Below are 8095 nucleotides of genomic sequence, written 5' to 3' on the forward strand. Positions count from 1 at the left end.
ACACACACACACACACAGAGAGAGAGAGAGAGAGAGAGAGAGAGAGAGAGAGAGAGAGAGAGAGAGAGAGAGAGTCACACCCTCAACCTTCATTCTGTGGAGCTGAGATTCAAAGTTGCAGGAAGGGGAGATTGACAGCTGGTTTTGGTTGAGAACCCACTACTTGCCTCCGTTAGCTGAAGTATTCACATGTTGTTTTCCTTTTGAAGTGCTGGAGATGGGATCCAGGGCGTGCTGCATGCAAGCCAAGGCTAGCCCTCCATTCTGACCTTGTTTTATTTCTAAAGATTTTTACGTACACTGAACAACAGTGTAGGAAACAACAGAGGATGGCTGCAGATGCCGGCAACAAACTGGTCTACACATTCTGTCTCTGAGAGGGCTTGAGGCCGCGCATCCATACCTCCAATGCAGCAGCCACCACAGCCAAGTTTGCTGCACGGTCCGGATCTTCCAGAAACCTTATGTCTCATGCGGTTTACTCACGAAAAACAACTTAGCACAGCTAGAGTCTTGAAAAGTAAAGGCATGCAAAGTTCATGCCCACAGAGGAAGTCTTATTTAATAACCCAACAGCAATTTATTCAAATTAGCACCTGGAAGCTCCCCCCCCCCCCCATAGCACTATTTTGAAACATCTGATAATCTAAGTTAATTACAAATGCAAATTAATTGATTGAAAACCAGTTTCTTCCAGAAATTGCATTTTCCCAAAGTCGCTTGGTATTATGGGATATGGGCTTGGTATTTGGGATATAGGAGTAAGGGCTTAGAGACTACCTCTCAGTGTTAGCCGCTGTTCTAAGTGACTTCCTTTTGTCCTCTTGGCAATCATGTGAGGCTGGTTGAGACTGCTGTTCCCACTTGTAAGAAAGCAAAGAAATAATTTGCCCGAGGTTGGCTACCAGGGAGTGGTGGTGGTTTCCTTTTCAGTTATGGGCTGGGGATCAATAGGTGTTTGGAGCGATTGACCTCTGTCCATCCAGGTTGTTTGTCTCTTAGGCTGGGGAAAGCCTTTGGCAGTGAAGGAAATAGCAGCATGGTTATTGAGAGCGGAGTCTCGGAGGTGAATGGCAGCTGCGTCAGAGCAACCAGAACCCTCCTCGTCCATCCTGTAGGCAGCCATTGCCTGAGGGGCTGACCATGGCCACTGTTACTGTTTTTCCATTGCTCTGCTGCCCCCTAGGGGTTAGTGGAGGGAAGGAATGAAATTAGCATTTTCTCTCTTGGTATTCATTATTATTCCTTTGGTCAAATAAGAAATGTGTGGGTCATTTCAAAGGAATAAAGACAAAAATCTTTATTCATTTCTTTTAAATTCAAGGATCTTCCCATCAGGACATTTGTGATTGAGGCCTTGGTAGCACATACCCAGCCCCACAAAAGGCAGTGAACAGATGTGCCTGGAAGTGACTTGGATTGTGGTGGTGGTGGTGGTGGGGGGAGGAGTGTATGTCTGTCAGAGGGGGCTGCTTGTTTGTTCCAGCCACCCAGAACCAAAATAATCACACAGAAATTGCATTATTTAAATCACTGCTTGGCCCATTAGCTCTAGCTTCTTTTTGACTCTTATATATTAATTTAACCCATTTCTAGTAATATGTGCATCACCACAAGGTCATGGCCTACCAGCAAAGTTTCAGCGGTGACAGGCAGCAGAGGCCTCAGGCGGGAGGGAGGGCTCAGTTTCCTGCCCTAGAATCCTGCTCCCAGGCTGTGGTCTGGGAGCCACACTGGGATCTGTGGCTGTGGCCAGTGAGTGGGTAGAGGGCTGTGGAAGATATCCAAGTCCTAGATTCCTAGCATTGTTGCCCTGCAGCCACACGGAGCAGGTGGCAAAGGACACGGAGTAAGAACCTGGTGAGGGCCGTGTACCTGCTTCAGGAGAAGGGAGAGAGCAGGGAAGAAAAGGTAATCCTGCCCTAAGGAGGGCAAGCCACTAGCCCATGGGAGAAGCTGCTGCAGACGGGGCTGAACCATTTCTACACCGCCCTGGGCACTCATTCGCCCAACAGAGGCTTTGGCATCTTTCCTACGTGGTGTCTCTCTGACTCTACCTACTCTTTCTCAGTATCTCTTCCAGCCTGGCTATATTCTGCACTGCTATAGGACAAAGCAGCTTCTTTATTAACCAATGGTAATAAAACATTTTCGTAGCATACAGAACAGAATCCCACATCATCAGAGTGTTTTTCTTTCTCTTAACCCATTTGAAAACTGGTCCCTGGCACCTGTGTGAGTTATTCATTGTTTATGTATGCAGAAGGCCCAGAGGCACTAAGTCACTTTGGGTCACAGATGGCTTGTGAACCTGGAACCCATCAGCTACCCTTTACTCTAGGTGTAAGGGAGAGCCTGGCTCCTTGTGGCTTTGTCTAGGCTGACCAGGGAACCCCAGTTTCACGGTCTTTAGCATCCCAGGTTCCTGAGTGGACTGTGGCACCCCTAAGAGCAGAGTGGAGAGTTAAGCCCTGAGACATCGCTTTGCTTTGACTAGCTATGGTGAGGTAGTTTTAATTCACTTTGCTTTGACTAATTATGATGAGGTGGTTTTAATTAGATGTAAAATGGATTAGTGTCTCCCCATAGGGAGATTTTACTTTTGTTTTGTTCTTTTTGCTGCTTAGTGGCCCACATTCCAGCAGCCACGGTTTCCAGCTTCCTGTCCTAGCCCCCCCCCCCCCGCCCCCGTGCACGTGAAAAACAGCCCCTTCTTTTGGTTTTATCTTTTGAACAGTTTGAGCATTTACAGAGTTTCTATGGGAAAATAAAATCAGAGTTCATAGTGAAAATTCTTTCCTCTTCCAGCCTTGTGAAAGCAACCAATATTGCGACACTGGGCACCTTCCAGAAGGATTTCAGATTTCAGACACGAAACATAAGCATTCCATTCCTCCCCTTCCCCAGCAAGAGACTTCATGTAAAGAACACTTAGACCATTGTTCTACCTTGCCCCCCCCCCCCCGCCACTGCCTTAAAGGTCATTGGATGTTATTGAGAACAAGATTATTTTAAAATTTTCATATTGCTTCATTGTGCATGACTGTTCCATGTCTACAGGGGCTTCCTCAGCAGTGAGATGTGTTTTCAAATTGTGAATTTCAAATGAGAGCAGTGAGTCATCTTCGACAGATGTGATTTGAGGCCAGAGCAAGTATGAGTTAAATATATCCATAAAAGAGGAATTTCCAAGCCAAAGGTGACATGCATTGCTCATTTATTAAATGCTGCCAAATTGTCCCCTACTGTTACTGCTCCGGATCTTTTATTCCCACCAAGAAAGTCTGTGAACGGCTGTTTTCCTACCTGTTCAGAGAACATCGCTTTTATAGTGTTGGTTTTTCACACTCTGAACATCTTACTATGGCCTCTCCCTCCCCTCCTTTCTCTTCCTCTCCCTTCCCCTCCCCTCTCTTCCTTTTTTACTTTCCTTGTCTTTCAGAGCTGGGGAATCAATCCCAGGGCTTTGCATACACTGGGAAAATGCTCTGCTGTTTAGCAGAACTTACACTTCCTTGTGTTCAAGGAAAACAGAGGCTTACTTTGTGGCTTAGGCTGGCCTTGAACTCTTCACTTCCTGGATGCTGGAATTTGCAGGTGAGCCCCCACCGTGCTCTGACCAGGGTGCTCTGTGTTCTCTTCCTGGGAATGGTGGTGCACATTTTTTTTCCACATGTTAGAGCCGTGAACCTCAACAGCATTGCAGTCTTGGGGATTCCAGCTCCCCACAGACCAGGCTCAAAGTTGGCAGAAAACACCAACATTTAGAGTTGGTGTCTTATGCAAGGCCTCTTGGTGTCCTCGGTGTATTAGTCACCGAGTCCTAGCCACCCAGGGTGATGGTGCCATCTACCTATTGAATGCACAGCAGTTTGAGGACCCAGCCCATGTGAGTCCTCCTGTCTTCTGTCAAAATTTGTTGATCCACGGAATTCTTATTTTGTTCTACTTAGTATCATGAAAGTGGAGAGAGATCGATCCAACAGGCACCACCGTCTCTGAAGCCATGTGCCTCCCTGCAGCCCTTAGTTTCCCCACCTCTGACGTGACAATAAGGCCACCAGGTGGCAAAGACCAAATGATATAATACATTTAAAACAATTTCTTTCTGTTCACCCAAGCTTTCAATATATACTAACTTTGAAGAAAAGTAAAGCGGGTGGGGGTGGGGGCGGACATGGGAGGGGAGGGGAGGACATCAAGATGGCTCAGCAGGTAAAGGCAATGGTTACCAAGTTGATGACCTGAATTCAATCCTGGGGGCCTACTCCTTAGAAAGTTGTCCTCCGACCTCCACAGGTATTCGCAATAAACAAATGAAAGACATTTTTAAAAGTGAAAACTCAAAATGGACCCCCCCTCCCCCATCACTAGTGTTTGTGGACACAGAAAGGCCGCCAGGATCTGTCATGGTCCTGAAATCCTCAAACTCACATGGCCCCACAGAACGCCTTAGGATGGGCATTAATAGGTCATAACGAAAGTCAGCATTGCTGCCTGGTGAAAACCAGTTTCGGCAGAACTGCTTTTCACACCTTTCGCAGTCACCCGACCTTCCCACCCTCTGCAAGGTCTAAAAATTGCTTTTTGCATGAAGTACCAAGGAAACAAAGCCACGCCCGCGCGGTGCGTTCCTCGGGCCTACAGCGCCATCTTGTGGTGCTGTGGCGCAAACACAATTTGGCTGGTCGGGTTTTGTAACCTGCTTAGAAATATTCAGCGCGTTCTGAAGGACCTCCGTGTTAGAATTGTGGGCTATCATGCTTATAAGAAGAAGCATAGTTGTTGGGTGAGCAGTCTTCTATCAGGTTCCAGAATGATGACCAATTTCTCTCTGTTTTTCTCTTATTGGTTCCATATCACTCCCGTGCCTTTGACTTTGTAGCTGGTGCCAAGTGGAAGATGCATTTTTTTCTTTTTTTGGGGGGGCGTGGTTAATTTATTGGAGAAGCGTTGACTAGAGCTATAATCATTGAGCTTTGTTTAGCGTTTAGAAAACGTAGGCAATAGTTTACATTTTGTGAAGTTTGCGTCTCTGAAATTCGGACTGGACAACATCAAGATCCTATGTTGAAGGTGTCTCTTGTTCTTTGATGCCGGGAGCTCACATAGCCCCAGGCAACATTTAAAAAGCACAGTCTAAATCTATTACTGCATCAGCACTGGGCAGGTTCTGCCATACTGAGCGGATGGCAGTGGCCACCGTGACAGTCTGAGGCCACCGGACCACCAAGAGAACCGGGCCAGCTAAGTGTGGTCTCAGCAGGGTGACGCAGGAACCCGGCCAGCTAAGTGTACGGCCTTTCTGCCGGGCGTGGTCTTAGGACCAGCCCGCATGGTGATGTAGACGCGGAAGATGATGCAGACTTCACGCTTGGATCTGCCGCTCAGCGCCTGGATTTTCGATTGTCTGGTTTGATTATCAGAGCTCTGCCTCCTGAGTGCTGTGATTAAAGGCGTGCGCCACCACTGCCTGGCTGTAATGTGGCGTTTTCACACTCGTGTGTTATCACAGTTGTTCACATTCACTGCCCACTACCCTTGCTCGCCCCCATTCCTTTGATCCTCCCCCCAACAACCCCCTTCTTCTTTGTCATATATACATATATTTCTATAATATAAAATAAAAATATATAATCTTATGCATGAGGAGATTATATATTCATTTTTTCCTTCTCATTTCTGTCTTGTTCCCGCCACAGAACCCCCCACATGTATCATTTTCTTTATAACGAAATAAAACTCTACACTTGTATCTGTACCATATTTTTATCCATTCATCTGCTGATGTTCACAAGACTTAAACCAATATAAATATAAAAAGCCAATGAAATTCAGATTAACAACAATTTAACAATAGATTCCAAGTGTAACATACAAAAAAATGTACACACAGAGAGACAGCTATACACCGACACATCTACACACACCCATCGCTATAGAGCAAAAATGCATTCTGCAAGATGAATCCAATCAAGACATCAGCACTTGGATCAGAGTTAAAACATTCTTGGTACCTCAGAACTTCTTTCTTTCTCCTCCCAGCTCATGTTCTTTCCATGTCTTTTTGTGGGTGTGGGGTGTGTGTTGGGGCTCTGGTCACACGAGGCAAGCACTGTCCCACTGAGCCATGTCTCAGTGCTCCGAGTCTGGTTTCTATCACCATGGGTCCATTTTGTTGTTTTTAAACTTTCCGCAGACTGCCTTCCACTCAGCTGGCACCTGTGGCATCTCCCCGGCATGGTTCTTTCCATTGCCTGTGGTGTCTCTGAGTTTTGGCTCCTACAAACCCGGCTTTGGTGACCACGTGTAGACATACTGGCCGTGTATGTGCATAGAAGCAGACACGAGCAGGCAGAGGTCACCCAAGTTCATGTGGGTTTGTCCTGCCCTGGCAGAGCACGCGGGCCACAGATGTCGCACGTCCTTGCCAACAGTTGGTTCTGTCCGTCTTTTTAATTTTACCCCTTCTGGGCGTGTTCATGGGTTATCTTCCTGTAATTTCACGGGGCTTCCCTGAACAGCAACGCTGCTGGGTACCGATCCACATGTTTGTGTACCATCTTGGCCTGTTTTTCCTTTTCACATTTTTTTCCTCATTAAAACTTCTATCTTTCTTTTTCTTATTAATTGGTATTACCTTTTATAGTTTGTGAGTTTGAGTCTATAGGTGGATATATTGATAATTCTTCATCCTAAATCATGCCTACCATTTTCAAGGCAGTCTATTCATCTAGCACTTTCGATGTCTCACAGAATTGCAGTCCTCATGGAACTGATTTTTGGTGGAGGGTAAGGTAGGGCTCAAGACCATTTCTCTACGGTCTGCATTTCCAGTTGACCCAGCATGTTGTGGAATAGTACTTCAACCATGTTAAGGAGTTTTGCATTTGTTTGTGCTGGCTTTGTTTGCCGACATAAGGAAGTGTTGCGTTTGCTCTGGCTGGATTAGTTCAATTATGTAAAGGTGTGCTGCGTGTGTTTCACCTTGCCTGCCTAAGGCACCTGATTGGTCTAATGAAAAGCCGAATGACCATTAGCTAGGCAGGAGAGGAATAGGTGGGGCTGGTGGGCAGAGAGAATAAGTAGGAGGAGAACTCTGGGTAAAATAGAGTAAGGAGGAAGAACAAAGAAAATGAGAGAGAAAGAGAGAGAGAGAGAGAGAGAGAGAGAGAGAGAGAGAGAGAGAGAAAGAGAGAGAGAGAGAGAGAGAGAGAAGCCTGCCTGCAGAAGCCAGGCAGCCACCAGCCAGCCAGTCAGACACAAGATGCAGCTGAAGTAAGACATACAAAGGAAAGAAAGGCAAAAACCCCGAGGCAAAATGTAGATTAGAGAGAAACAGGTTAAAATAAGAGCCAGGCTAAGGCGAAGCATTCATAACTAATAAGTCTCCTTGTCATGATTTGGGAGCTGGGTGGTGGCCCAAAAGAGAAAGTCTGATACACAGTACTTCTTCCTGGAGGGACCACTGATCAGTGCTCGGCCCTGAACAGTAGGAAGGGGGGCTTTGGGTCCACAGATCTCATCAGCATGTGACATCACACTGTCTTAGGTTATCCACGATTCCTTTGTGTCTCGTCATATGAACCCTTTGGTTTTGTTTAGACTTGGTTGACAATTCTCATCCATTTGCGTTTCTATATGAGTTTTAGATTCAGGTTGTTAATCTCATCAGAAGAATTAAGGCTGCTGGCCCCCTTTCCTACCTGATCAGTCCTGGAGGTTCAGCCTAGCGCCTGCAGTAAGGACTCACACTAAGCTCTGCCCCTTGGCAGTACCTGTGACAGTTTTGCAAATATATTTGGGGACCAACGTCTCTGTGGTACAGATTCTTTCAGCTCAGACTGTATCTCATTATCTGTTTGAAGTTTCACTATGTTCAAGAATTTTATAGTATTCTATAGAGAAGTTTTAAGTGTTTTCCAGGGTTATTCCCAGATAGCCTTGTTAAAGTTTGTTTTATCTTTATTTTTAATGACACATGTTTTTATACCCTTTCTTTCTAAAATTCATTTCTATTTTGTCTCCTTTCTGGCCATTTCAGTAAGTGTGAGGTGGCATGGCACAGTGGCTGATCTCATGACTTAAAGGCTAA

This window comes from Alexandromys fortis, unplaced genomic scaffold (genome assembly GCF_014885135.2).
Source record: "Alexandromys fortis isolate MF-2015 unplaced genomic scaffold, M_Fortis_MF-2015_v1.1 scaffold_10, whole genome shotgun sequence".
NCBI classification, from domain to species: domain Eukaryota; kingdom Metazoa; phylum Chordata; class Mammalia; order Rodentia; family Cricetidae; genus Alexandromys; species Alexandromys fortis.